The sequence below is a fragment of the Pseudorasbora parva genome, chromosome 1, assembly GCF_024679245.1.
Source record: "Pseudorasbora parva isolate DD20220531a chromosome 1, ASM2467924v1, whole genome shotgun sequence".
Lineage (NCBI taxonomy): Eukaryota > Metazoa > Chordata > Actinopteri > Cypriniformes > Gobionidae > Pseudorasbora > Pseudorasbora parva.
The window spans coordinates 19,471,995-19,487,148 of record NC_090172.1 but is presented as its reverse complement, the minus strand read 5'-3'; positions in this window follow the sequence as shown (position 1 = coordinate 19,487,148).

Below are 15,154 nucleotides of genomic sequence, written 5' to 3'. Positions count from 1 at the left end.
GAAAGTTCAAGTTCATGGAATCTATGGTCAGAATTATTATTATTATTATTTATTTATTTTTTTTGTCAAAAAATGTCTTCCTTGACCTACTGATGATACAACATGTAGTCATAAAGTCTGTATAGAATGTTCAAGCTCAAAGACTATTTGGCCACAAATAAGTTCAAAAGGTCATTCTTGAACCACTGCATCAAAAGGAATCTATTTATATGTATAGAAAGTTCAAGTTCATGGGATCAAGGCACAGAATCTTTTTTTTTTTTAATCAAAAATCTCATCCTTGATATACTGAAGAAACACAGATGTTCAAAGAATGTGTAGAATGTTCAAGTTCAAAGACTAATTGGCCACAAATAGGTTCAAAAGGTCATCCCTGAACCACTGCATCAGAAGCTATTTATTTATACGCATAGAAAGTTTAAGATCATGGGATCCAGGGGCAGAAAAAATGTTCAAAAAAATCCTTTTTGAACTTCTGATAAAACTTCAGAAAACCTATACATATGAATTTAAATTTAATTTAAACTCTTTGCCCAAAAAAATATTCAAAAACTCATACTTGAAGTAAAGATGAAACAGCTAATAAAAGGAATCTATTAGTATGCATAGAAAATTCTACTTCAAAGTTTGAAGAAAGAAAAATCTGTATTAAAAAAATATTTGAACTTTCGATAAAACATCAGAATGTATCTTTCCGTATATTTAGAAATTTCAAGTTCAAGGGCAGTTTTTTTCGTGAAAAAGTCAATTTGATCTTCTGGTTTACATCAGAAAGTCTTTAAGTCTATATTTACAAATACATTTCAAACACTTGTTGGCCAAAAATAAATTCAACAGATCTTCCTTGAATAACTGATGAAACATCAGTATGAATCTTTTAATATAGATTCATACTGATATTTCATCAGTTGAGAGATAGTGAAAAATTCTGAAAGATAGTAGAGAAAGTGCTTTTGCATTTGCATTTGCTTTATGGATAATCGAGCTCATTGATTCCATGAAGTTCAGCAGGGTCTCAGGGACTCCTGCTTAGTACTTGGATGGAAAACCTCCATTTATCATTTAACTAGATTAGTGCTAAAATCTAAACAGTACTAAGTCAAAAGCACTTATCATGCAGCACGAGTTCTTGTACTGAAAACCCTCTAATCTCTTCAATGTAAAAAGAGTCAATGCAATGCAAACGCACTAAACTCGTCATTGCACAGATAATTATTATAATAATTCACAAGTGCTAACCATCTTCAATGCACGAATTCTATGCAATGCTAAGCGCTAATATATTCATTGCACCCTGAATTCTTATATGCAATGCAAAATATCTTCAATGTACAACTCTCTAACATGTAGTTATCTCTTTTAATGCACAGTAAGATCTTGTATGCAATGAAATGCAAAATTTTCAATGCACGAGTTTTTTCGTATGCAATGCAAAACGAAAGCGCTATCTTCAATGCACAACGAGTTATTTTATGCAATGCAATGCAAAAGCATTATCTCATCAATGCACAGCAAGTTTTTTTGTATACAATGCAATGCAAAAGCACTAATCTCCTCAGTGCACAAGTTTTTCGTATGCAATGCAATACGAAAGCGGTATCTTCAATGCGCAACGAGTTATTTTATGCAATGCATTGCAAAAAGCACTATCTCTTCAATGCACAGCAAGTTTTTTGAATGCAATGCAATGCAAAAGCGCTATCTTCAATGCATGACGAGTGCAATGCAATGCAAAAGCACTAATTTTTTTTAATGCACGAGTTCTTATGCAATGCAATGCAAAATCACTTATTTGTACAATGCGCAACGAGTTCCATATGCAATGCAATGCAAAGCACTAATTCTTTCTGCACAACGAGTTCTTTTGCAATGCAATGCAAAAGCACAATTTATTCAATACACAAATGGTTTTTTATGCATGCATGCAAAATCTTCAATTCACGCGTTTTTCGTTATGCAATGCAATGCAAAGCAATGAAAAAGCACTAATCGTTTCATTGCACAAGCGAATTCTTATATGCAATCCAATGCAAAAGCACTAATCTCTTTAATGCACAACGAGATCGTTATGCAATGCAATGCAAAATCACTTATTTCTTCAATGCGCAACGAGATATTGTATGCAATGCAATGCAAAAGCGCTATCTTTAATGCACAACGAGTTATTTTATGCAATGCAAAAGCGCTATCTCTTCGATGCACAGCAAGTTTTTGCATGCAATGTAATGTAAAAGCACTGCACAAGTTTTTTCGTATGCAAGCAATGCAAACGCACTAATTCCCCAGTGCACAAGTTTTTTCGTATGCAATGCAAAAGCGCTAATATCTTCAATGCATGACGAGTTCAATGCAATGCAAAAGCATTCATCTCCCCAGTGCAATGCAAAAGCGCTATCTTCAATGCACAACGATTTATTTTATGCAATGCAATGCAAAAGCACTATCTTTTCAATGCACAGCAAGTTTTTTGGATACAATGCAATGCAAAAGCACTAATCTCTCCATTGCACAAGTTTTTTCGTATGCAATGCAAAACGAAAGCGCTATCTTCAATGCACAACGAGTTATTTTATGCAATGCAAAAGCACTATCTCATCAATGCACAGCAAGTTTTTTTGTATACAATGCAATGCAAAAGCAATAATCTCCTCAGTGCACAAGTTTTTCGTATGCAATGCAATACGAAAGCGGTATCTTCGATGCGCAACGAGTTGTTTTATGCAATGCATTGCAAAAAGCACTATCTCTTCAATGCACAGCAAGTTTTTTGAATGCAATGCAATGCAAAAGCGCTATCTTCAATGCATGACGAGTGCAATGCAATGCAAAAGCACTAATTTTTTTTAATGCACGAGTTCTTATGCAATGCAATGCAAAATCACTTATTTGTACAATGCGCAACGAGTTCCATATGCAATGCAATGCAAAGCACTAATTCTTTCTGCACAACGAGTTCTTTTGCAATGCAATGCAAAAGCACAATTTATTCAATACACAAATGGTTTTTTATGCATGCATGCAAAATCTTCAATTCACGCGTTTTTCGTTATGCAATGCAATGCAAAGCAATGAAAAAGCACTAATCGTTTCATTGCACAAGCGAATTCTTATATGCAATCCAATGCAAAAGCACTAATCTCTTTAATGCACAACGAGATCGTTATGCAATGCAATGCAAAATCACTTATTTCTTCAATGCGCAACGAGATATTGTATGCAATGCAATGCAAAAGCGCTATCTTTAATGCACAACGAGTTATTTTATGCAATGCAAAAGCGCTATCTCTTCGATGCACAGCAAGTTTTTGCATGCAATGTAATGTAAAAGCACTGCACAAGTTTTTTCGTATGCAAGCAATGCAAACGCACTAATTCCCCAGTGCACAAGTTTTTTCGTATGCAATGCAAAAGCGCTAATATCTTCAATGCATGACGAGTTCAATGCAATGCAAAAGCATTCATCTCCCCAGTGCAATGCAAAAGCGCTATCTTCAATGCACAACGATTTATTTTATGCAATGCAATGCAAAAGCACTATCTTTTCAATGCACAGCAAGTTTTTTGGATACAATGCAATGCAAAAGCACTAATCTCTCCATTGCACAAGTTTTTTCGTATGCAATGCAAAACGAAAGCGCTATCTTCAATGCACAACGAGTTATTTTATGCAATGCAAAAGCACTATCTCATCAATGCACAGCAAGTTTTTTTGTATACAATGCAATGCAAAAGCAATAATCTCCTCAGTGCACAAGTTTTTCGTATGCAATGCAATACGAAAGCGGTATCTTCGATGCGCAACGAGTTGTTTTATGCAATGCATTGCAAAAAGCACTATCTCTTCAATGCACAGCAAGTTTTTTGAATGCAATGCAATGCAAAAGCGCTATCTTCAATGCATGACGAGTGCAATGCAATGCAAAAGCACTAATTTTTTTTAATGCACGAGTTCTTATGCAATGCAATGCAAAATCACTTATTTGTACAATGCGCAACGAGTTCCATATGCAATGCAATGCAAAGCACTAATTCTTTCTGCACAACGAGTTCTTTTGCAATGCAATGCAAAAGCACAATTTATTCAATACACAAATGGTTTTTTATGCATGCATGCAAAATCTTCAATTCACGCGTTTTTCGTTATGCAATGCAATGCAAAGCAATGAAAAAGCACTAATCGTTTCATTGCACAAGCGAATTCTTATATGCAATCCAATGCAAAAGCACTAATCTCTTTAATGCACAACGAGATCGTTATGCAATGCAATGCAAAATCACTTATTTCTTCAATGCGCAACGAGATATTGTATGCAATGCAATGCAAAAGCGCTATCTTTAATGCACAACGAGTTATTTTATGCAATGCAAAAGCGCTATCTCTTCGATGCACAGCAAGTTTTTGCATGCAATGTAATGTAAAAGCACTGCACAAGTTTTTTCGTATGCAAGCAATGCAAACGCACTAATTCCCCAGTGCACAAGTTTTTTCGTATGCAATGCAAAAGCGCTAATATCTTCAATGCATGACGAGTTCAATGCAATGCAAAAGCATTCATCTCCCCAGTGCAATGCAAAAGCGCTATCTTCAATGCACAACGATTTATTTTATGCAATGCAATGCAAAAGCACTATCTTTTCAATGCACAGCAAGTTTTTTGGATACAATGCAATGCAAAAGCACTAATCTCTCCATTGCACAAGTTTTTTCGTATGCAATGCAAAACGAAAGCGCTATCTTCAATGCACAACGAGTTATTTTATGCAATGCAAAAGCACTATCTCATCAATGCACAGCAAGTTTTTTTGTATACAATGCAATGCAAAAGCAATAATCTCCTCAGTGCACAAGTTTTTCGTATGCAATGCAATACGAAAGCGGTATCTTCGATGCGCAACGAGTTGTTTTATGCAATGCATTGCAAAAAGCACTATCTCTTCAATGCACAGCAAGTTTTTTGAATGCAATGCAATGCAAAAGCGCTATCTTCAATGCATGACGAGTGCAATGCAATGCAAAAGCACTAATTTTTTTTAATGCACGAGTTCTTATGCAATGCAATGCAAAATCACTTATTTGTACAATGCGCAACGAGTTCCATATGCAATGCAATGCAAAGCACTAATTCTTTCTGCACAACGAGTTCTTTTGCAATGCAATGCAATGCAAAAGCACAATTTATTCAATACACAAATGGTTTTTTTATGCATGCATGCAAAATCTTCAATTCACGCGTTTTTCGTTATGCAATGCAATGCAAAGCAATGAAAAAGCACTAATCGTTTCATTGCACAAGCGAATTCTTATATGCAATCCAATGCAAAAGCACTAATCTCTTTAATGCACAACGAGATCGTTATGCAATGCAATGCAAAATCACTTATTTCTTCAATGCGCAACGAGATATTGTATGCAATGCAATGCAAAAGCGCTATCTTTAATGCACAACGAGTTATTTTATGCAATGCAAAAGCATTATCTCTTCGATGCACAGCAAGTTTTTGCATGCAATGTAATGTAAAAGCACTGCACAAGTTTTTTCGTATGCAAGCAATGCAAAAGCACTAATTCCCCAGTGCACAAGTTTTTTCGTATGCAATGCAAAAGCGCTAATATCTTCAATGCATGACGAGTTCAATGCAATGCAAAAGCATTCATCTCCCCAGTGCAATGCAAAAGCGCTATCTTCAATGCACAACGATTTATTTTATGCAATGCAATGCAAAAGCACTATCGTTTCAATGCACAGCAAGTTTTTTGGATGCAATGCAATGCAAAAGCACTAATCTCTCCATTGCACAAGTTTTTTCGTATGCAATGCAAACGAAAGCGCTATCTTCAATGCACAACGAGTTATTTTATGCAATGCAATGCAAAAGCACTATCTCATCAATCACAGCAAGTTTTTTTGTATACAATGCAATGCAAAAGCACTAATCTCCTCAGTGCACAAGTTTTTCGTATGCAATGCAATACGAAAGCGGTATCTTCAATGCGCAACGAGTTATTTTATGCAATGCATTGCAAAAAGCACTATCTCTTCAATGCACAGCAAGTTTTTTGAATGCAATGCAATGCAAAAGCGCTATCTTCAATGCATGACGAGTTCAATGCAATGCAAAAGCATTAATCTCCCCAGTGCAATGCAAAAGCGCTATCTTCAATGCACAACAATTTTTTTATGCAATGCAAAAGCACTATCTTTTCAATGCACAGCATTTGTTTTGTATAAAAAGCAATGCAAAAGCACTAATCTTCTCAGTGCACGTTTTTTCGTATGCAATGCCATACGAAAGCGCTATCTTCAATACATGACGAGTTCAATGCAATGCAAAAGCATTCATCTCCCCAGTGCAATGCAAAAGCGCTATCTTCAACGCACAACGATTTATTTTATGCAATGCAATGCAAAAGCACTATCTTTTCAATGCACAGCAAGTTTTTTGGATACAATGCAATGCAAAAGCACTAATCTCTCCATTGCACAAGTTTTTTCGTATGCAATGCAAAACGAAAGCGCTATCTTCAATGCACAACGAGTTATTTTATGCAATGCAATGCAAAAGCACTATCTCATCAATGCACAGCAAGTTTTTTTGTATTCAATGCAATGCAAAAGCACTAATCTCCTCAGTGCACAAGTTTTTCGTATGCAATGCAATACGAAAGCGGTATCTTCAATGCGCAAAGAGTTATTTTATGCAATGCATTGCAAAAAGCACTATCTCTTCAATGCACAGCAAGTTTTTTGAATGCAATGCAATGCAAAAGCGCTATCTTCAATGCATGACGAGTTCAATGCAATGCAAAAGCATTAATCTCCCCAGTGCAATGCAAAAGCGCTATCTTCAATGCACAACAATTTTTTTATGCAATGCAAAAACACTATCTTTTCAATGCACAGCATTTGTTTTGTATAGAAAGCAATGCAAAAGCACTAATCTTCTCAGTGCACGTTTTTTCGTATGCAATGCCATACGAAAGCGCTATCTTCAATGCATGACGAGTTCAATGCAATGCAAAAGCATTCATCTCCCCAGTGCAATGCAAAAGCGCTATCTTCAATGCACAACGATTTATTTTATGCAATGCAATGCAAAAGCACTATCTTTTCAATGCACAGCAAGTTTTTTGGATACAATGCAATGCAAAAGCGCTAATCTCTCCATTGCACAAGTTTTTTCGTATGCAATGCAAAACGAAAGCGCTATCTTCAATGCATGACGAGTTCAATGCAATGCAAAAGCACAAATCTCTTAATGCACAGTGAGATCTTATATGCAGTGTAATGTAATGTAAAGTTTTTTGTATGCATGCATGCAAAAGACTTCAAGCCACAAGTTTTTCGTATGCAATGCAATGCAAAGCGCTAATATTTTAAATGCACGACGAGTTCTATGCATTGCAATGCAATGCAAACGCACAATTTATTCAATACACAAATAGTTTTTGTATGCATCTCCTCAGTGCACGAGTTTTTTCGTATGCAATGCAATGCAAAAGCTCTAATCTCCCCAGCGCTAAATCTTCAATACATGACGAGTTCAATGCAATGCAAAAGCACTAATCTCTAAATGCACAGTGAGATCTTATATGCAATGTAATGCTTCTTAAAGTTTTTTGTATGCATGGATGCAAAAGAATTCAAGCCGCAAGTTTAAAATCTAATATCAAGCTAATATATTAAATGCACGAGTTCTTTTGCACTTGTTCTCACAACTCACAAGTTTTTTCGTATGCAATGCAATGCAAAAGCACTAATTTTTTCAATGCACAAGGGTTTTTGTATGCAATTCAATGCAAAAGCACAAGCAAGTTCAAACAAGCAAGATGCTTCGATGCACAAGCAAGTTTTTGTAAGCAATTTTCTTAATGCACAGTGAGATCTTATATGCAATGTAATGTAGTGTAAAGTTTTTTGTATGCATGCATGCAAAAGAATTCAAGCCGCAAGTTTAAAATCTAATATCAAGCTAATATCTTAAATGCACGAGTTCATGTGCACTTGTCCACTTGTCCTCACAACTCTCAAGTTTTTTCGTATGCAATGCAATGCAAAAGCACTAATTTTTTCAATGCACAAGGGTTTTTGTATGCAATTCAATGCAAAAGCACAAGCAAGTTCCAACACGCAAAGTTGCTTCGTTGCACAAGCAAGTTTTTGTAAGCAATGCACTCAAAACACTAATCAATCAAAACACTAATCTCCTCATTGCACAAGTTTTTTCGTATGCAATGCCATGAAAAAGCACTAATCACGTCATTGCACGAAATTTTTCCTTTGCGATGCAAATCAATGCAAAAGCGCTAATCGTATGCATTTACGTTATGCACTAATATGAAACATATTTTTTGCATATCGCATATCATACTTGCACATCGTCTGATGCAACGAGTTCTTATGTGCAATGCAATGCAAAATATAATATATTTCATGCCATGCAGTGAAAAAGTACTTATTTCTTCAATGTGCAACGAGTTCTTATTTCAGTGCAATGGAAATGCTCTGATTTCTTCAATGCACAAAGGTTTTTTTATACAATACATGCAAAAGTCTTCAGCGCACGAGTTTTTTTTTTCGTATGCAGTGCAAAGCAATGAAATGCAAAAGCCCTAATCTCTTCAATGTAAAACGCGTTAATTATATGCATTGCTTTTAACAGGAATCCACATTCGACCTACAGGATTGAAGTGCATTGATGTGGATTCTGACTAATTCCTATTCCACAGAAGATTCAAGAAATATATTCAGTAGTTAAATATGGAACATTCTCTAGCTAATGTATTATCTGATTGTATGAATGTTTAGACAGTTACAGTTGGGACTCACAGACTTCTGATATTTCAGCAGTGGTTCAAGAATGAAATTTTTAAATTACAGGCCAACACTTTGAACATTAAATTTGTGTAAAGAATTTATTTCCATTTATGAACGTTGGATGTTTCATCAGTAGGTCAAGTATGAATTTTTGAATATGTTTATGCCAAATAGTTTTTGAACTTTAAATGTACATAGACCCCGTTTTATTTTTTAAACTGAGTGTAGTCTATATTTGACCTATGGAAAGGGGAATCCTAAATATTTGAGTTTTTATACATTCTTTTTCTGATGTTCATATGTATCATAATGGCTTTTACATTCGTTCTGATGCATTGGTTCAAGGAAGACCTTTTGAATTTATTTTTGGCCAATGAGTCTTTGAACTTGAACCTTTTTTTACAGACTTATGACTTTCTGTTGTTTTCTTCAGTAGATCAAGGATGAGATTTTTTGACCAAAAAAAAAAAAAAAAAGATTCTGACACTGAATCCCATGAACTTGAATGTTCTATGCATATGAATAGATTCCTTGATGCATTGGTTCAAGGATGACCTTTTGAACTTTTTTGTGGCCAAATAGTCTTTGAACTTGAACCTTTTTTTTACAGACTTATGACTTTCTGTTGTTTTCTTCAGTAGATCAAGGATGAGATTTTTTGACCAAAAAAAAATTCTGACCCTGAATCCCATGAACTTGAACGTTCTATGCAATTTAAATAGATTCCTTCTGATGCAGTGGTTCAAGGATGACCTTTTGAACTCATTTGTGGCCAAATAGTCTTTGAACTTGAGCATTCTATATAGACTTTATGACTACCTGTTGTTTCATCAGTAGGTCAAGGAAGACATTTTTTGACAAAAAAATAAAACAAAATTCTGACCCTAAGTTCCATGAACTTGAACTTTCTATACATATCAATAGATTCCGTCTGATGCTTTATTAGTTCTTCAAGGATGACCCTTTGAACTTATTTTTGGCCAATGAGTCTTTGAACTTGAACCTTCTTTACAGAATAATAACTTTCTGTTGTTTTCTTCAGTAGATAGAGGATGAGATTTTTTGACAAAAAAAAAAAAGATGCTAACACTGAATCCCATGAACTTGAATGTTCAATGCATATAAATAGATTCCTTCTGATGCAGTGGTTCAATGATGCCCTTTTGAATTTATTTGTGGCCAAATAGTCTTTGAACTTGAACATTCTATACAGACTTTATGACTACCTGTTGTTTCATCAGTAGGTCAGGGAAGACATTTTTTGACAAAAAAAAAAAAAAAAAATTCTGACCTTAAGTTCCATGAACTTGAACTTTCTATACATATCAATAGATTCCGTCTGATGCTTTATTAGTTCTTCAAGGATGACCCTTTGAACTTATTTTTGGCCAATGAGTCTTTGAACTTGAACCTTCTTTACAGACTAATGACTTTCTGTTGTTTTCTTCAGTAGATCAAGGATGGGTATTTTTCGACCAAAAAAAAAAAAGAAAGATTCTGACCCTGAATCCCATGAACTTGAAGTTTCTATGCATATAAATAGATCCCTTCTTCTGTTTCATCTTTATTTCAAGAATGACTTTTTGAACATATTTTTGGACAAAGAGTCTTTGAACTTTACATATAAATTCACACTTATAGGCTTTCTGATTTTTTATCAGAAGATCAAATATGACTTTTTGAAAAAAAAATTCTGCCCCTGAATTCCGTGAACTTGAACTTTCTATGCATATAAATAGATTCCATCTGATGCAGTGATTCAAGGAGGACCTTTTGAACTTATTTATGGCCAATGAGTCTTTGAACTTGAACCTTCTTTACAGACTTATGACTTTCTGATGTTTTCTTCAGTAGATCAAGGATGAGATTTTAAAACGAGAAATAAAAGATTCTGACCCTGAATCCCATGAACTTGAACTTTCTATGCAATTTAAATAGATTCCTTCTGATGCAGTGGTTCAAGGATGACCTTTTGAACTCATTTGTGGCCAAACAGTCTTTGAACTTGAACCTTCTTTACAGACATATGACTTTCTGTTGTTTTCTTTAGTAGATCAAGTATGAGATTTTTTGACCAAAAAAAAAAAAAGATTCTGACACGGAATCCTATGAACTTGACTGTTCTATGCATATAAATAGATTCCTTCTGATGCAGTGGTTCAAGGATGCCCTTTTGAATTTATTTGTGGCCAAATAGTCTTTGAACTTGAGCATTCTATATAGACTTTATGACTACCTGTTGTTTCATCAGTAGGTCAAGGAAGACATTTTTTGACAAAAAAATAAAAAAAATTCTGACCCTAAGTTCCATGAACTTGAACTTTCTATACATATCAATAGATTCCGTCAGATGTTTTATTAGTTCTTCAAGGATGACCATTTGAACTTATTTTTGGCCAATGAGTCTTTGAACTTGATCCTTCTTTACAGAATAATGACTTTCTGTTGTTTTCTTCAGTAGATCAAGGATGAGATTTTTTGACCAAAAAAAAAAAAAGATGCTAACACTGAATCCCATGAACTTGAATGTTCAATGTATATAAATAGATTCCTTCTGATGCAGTGGTTCAAGGATGCTCTTTTGAATTTATTTGTGGCCAAATAGTCTTTGAACTTGAACATTCTATACAGACTTTATGACTACCTGTTGTTTCATCAGTAGGTCAGGGAAGACATTTTTTGACAAAAAAAAAAAAATTCTGACCCTAAGTTCCATGAACTTGAACTTTCTATACATATCAATAGATTCAGTCTGATGTTTTATTAGTTCTTCAAGGATGACCCTTTGAACTTATTTTTGGCCAATGAGTCTTTGAACTTGAACCTTCTTTACAGACTAATGACTTTCTGTTGTTTTCTTCAGTAGATCAAGGATGGGTATTTTTTGACCAAAAAAAAAAAAAAAAGATTCTGACCCTGAATCCCATGAACTTGAAGGTTCTATGCATATAAATAGATCCCTTCTTCTGTTTCATCTTTATTTCAAGAATGACTTTTTGAACATATTTTTGGACAAAGAGTCTTTGAACTTTACATATAAATTCACACTTATAGGCTTTCTGATTTTTTATCAGAAGATCAAATATGACTTTTTGAAAAAAAAATTCTGCCCCTGAATTCCGTGAACTTGAACTTTCTATGCATATAAATAGATTCCTTCTGATGCAGTGGTTTAAAGGATGCCCTTTTGAACTTATTTATGGCCAATGAGTCTTTGAACTTGAACCTTCTTTACAGACGTATGACTTTCTGATGTTTTCTTCAGTAGATCAAGGATGAGATTTTTAAACAAGAAAAAAAAGATTCTGACCCTGAATCCCATGAACTTGAACTTTCTATGCAATTTTAATAGATTCCTTCTGATGCAGTGGTTCAAGGATGACCTTTTAAACTCATTTGTGGCCAAACAGTCTTTGAACTTGAACCTTCTTTAAAGACATATGACTTTCTGTTGTTTTCTTCAGTAGATCAAGTATGAGATTTTTTGACCAAAAAAAAAAAAAGATTCTGACACTGAATCCCATGAACTTGACTGTTCTATGCATATAAATAGATTCCTTCTGATGCAGTGGTTCAAGGATTCCCTTTTGAATTTATTTGTAGCCAAATAGTTCTTGAACTTGAGCATTCTATATAGACTTTATGACTACCTGTTGTTTCATCAGTAGGTCAAGGAAGACATTTTTTGACAAAAAAATACAACAAAATTCTGACCCTAAGTTCCATGAACTTGAACTCTCTATACATATCAATAGATTCCGTCTGATGTTTTATTAGTTCTTCAATGATGACACTTTGAACTTATTTTTGGCCAATGAGTCTTTGAACTTGATCCTTCTTTACAGAATAATGACTTTTTGTTGTTTTTTTCAGTAGATCAAGGATGAGATTTTTTGACCAAAAAAAAAAAAAAAAGATGCTAACACTGAATCCCATGAACTTGAATGTTCAATGTATATAAATAGATTCCTTCTGATGCAGTGGTTCAAGGATGCTCTTTTGAATTTATTTGTGGCCAAATAGTCTTTGAACTTGAACATTCTATACAGACTTTATGACTACCTGTTGTTTCATCAGTAGGTCAGGGAAGACATTTTTTGACAAAAAAAAAAAAAAAAAAATTCTGACCCTAAGTTCCATGAACTTGAACTTTCTATACATATCAATAGATTCCGTCTGATGCTTTATTAGTTCTTCAAGGATGACCCTTTGAACTTATTTTTGGCCAATGAGTCTTTGAACTTGAACCTTCTTTACAGACTAATGAATTTCTGTTGTTTTCTGCAGTAGATCAAGGATGGGTTTTTTTGGCCAAAAAAAAAAAAAAAAGATTCTGACCCTGAATCCCATGAACTTGAATATTTTATGCATATAAATAGATCCCTTCTTCTGTTTCATCTTTATTTCAAGTATGACTTTTTGAACATATTTTTGGACAAAGAGTCTTTGAACTTTACATATAAATTCACACTTATAGAATTTCTGATTTTTTATCAGAAGATCAAATATGACTTTTTGAACATTTTTTTCTGCCCCTGAATTCCGTGAACTTGAACTTTCAATGCATATAAATAGATTCCTTCTGATGCAGTGGTTTAAAGGAGGACCTTTTGAACTTATTTATGGCCAATGAGTCTTTGAACTTGAACCTTCTTTACAGACATATGACTTTCTGTTGTTTTCTTTAGTAGATCAAGTATGAGATTTTTTGACCAAAAAAAAAAAAAAAAAGATTCTGACACTGAATCCCATGAACTTGAACGTTCTATGCATATAAATAGATTCCTTCTGATGCAGTGGTTCAAGGATGCCCTTTTGAATTTATTTGTGGCCAAATAGTCTTTGAACTTGAGCATTCTATATAGACTTTATGACTACCTGTTGTTTCATCAGTAGGTCAAGGAAGACATTTTTTGACAAAAAAATAAAAAAAATTCTGACCCTAACTTCCATGAACTTGAACTTTCTATACATATCAATAGATTCCGTCTGATGTTTTATTAGTTCTTCAAGGAGTAACCTTTGAACTTATTTTTGGCCAATGAGTCTTTGAACTTGAACCTTCTTTACAGACGTATGACTTTCTGATGTTTTCTTCAGTAGATCAAGGATGAGATTTTTAAACAAGAAAAAAAAGATTCTGACCCTGAATCCCATGAACTTGAACTTTCTATGCAATTTTAATAGATTCCTTCTGATGCAGTGGTTCAAGGATGACCTTTTAAACTCATTTGTGGCCAAACAGTCTTTGAACTTGAACCTTCTTTACAGACATATGACTTTCTGTTGTTTTCTTCAGTAGATCAAGTATGAGATTTTTTGACCAAAAAAAAAAAAAGATTCTGACACTGAATCCCATGTACTTGACTGTTCTATGCATATAAATAGATTCCTTCTGATGCAGTGGTTCAAGGATTCCCTTTTGAATTTATTTGTAGCCAAATAGTTCTTGAACTTGAGCATTCTATATAGACTTTATGACTACCTGTTGTTTCATCAGTAGGTCAAGGAAGACATTTTTTGACAAAAAAATACAACAAAATTCTGACCCTAAGTTCCATGAACTTGAACTCTCTATACATATCAATAGATTCCGTCTGATGTTTTATTAGTTCTTCAATGATGACACTTTGAACTTATTTTTGGCCAATGAGTCTTTGAACTTGATCCTTCTTTACAGAATAATGACTTTTTGTTGTTTTTTTCAGTAGATCAAGGATGAGATTTTTTGACCAAAAAAAAAAAAAAAAGATGCTAACACTGAATCCCATGAACTTGAATGTTCAATGTATATAAATAGATTCCTTCTGATGCAGTGGTTCAAGGATGCTCTTTTGAATTTATTTGTGGCCAAATAGTCTTTGAACTTGAACATTCTATACAGACTTTATGACTACCTGTTGTTTCATCAGTAGGTCAGGGAAGACATTTTTTGACAAAAAAAAAAAAAAAAAAATTCTGACCCTAAGTTCCATGAACTTGAACTTTCTATACATATCAATAGATTCCGTCTGATGCTTTATTAGTTCTTCAAGGATGACCCTTTGAACTTATTTTTGGCCAATGAGTCTTTGAACTTGAACCTTCTTTACAGACTAATGAATTTCTGTTGTTTTCTGCAGTAGATCAAGGATGGGTTTTTTTGGCCAAAAAAAAAAAAAAAGATTCTGACCCTGAATCCCATGAACTTGAATATTTTATGCATATAAATAGATCCCTTCTTCTGTTTCATCTTTATTTCAAGTATGACTTTTTGAACATATTTTTGGACAAAGAGTCTTTGAACTTTACATATAAATTCACACTTATAGAATTTCTGATTTTTTATCAGAAGATCA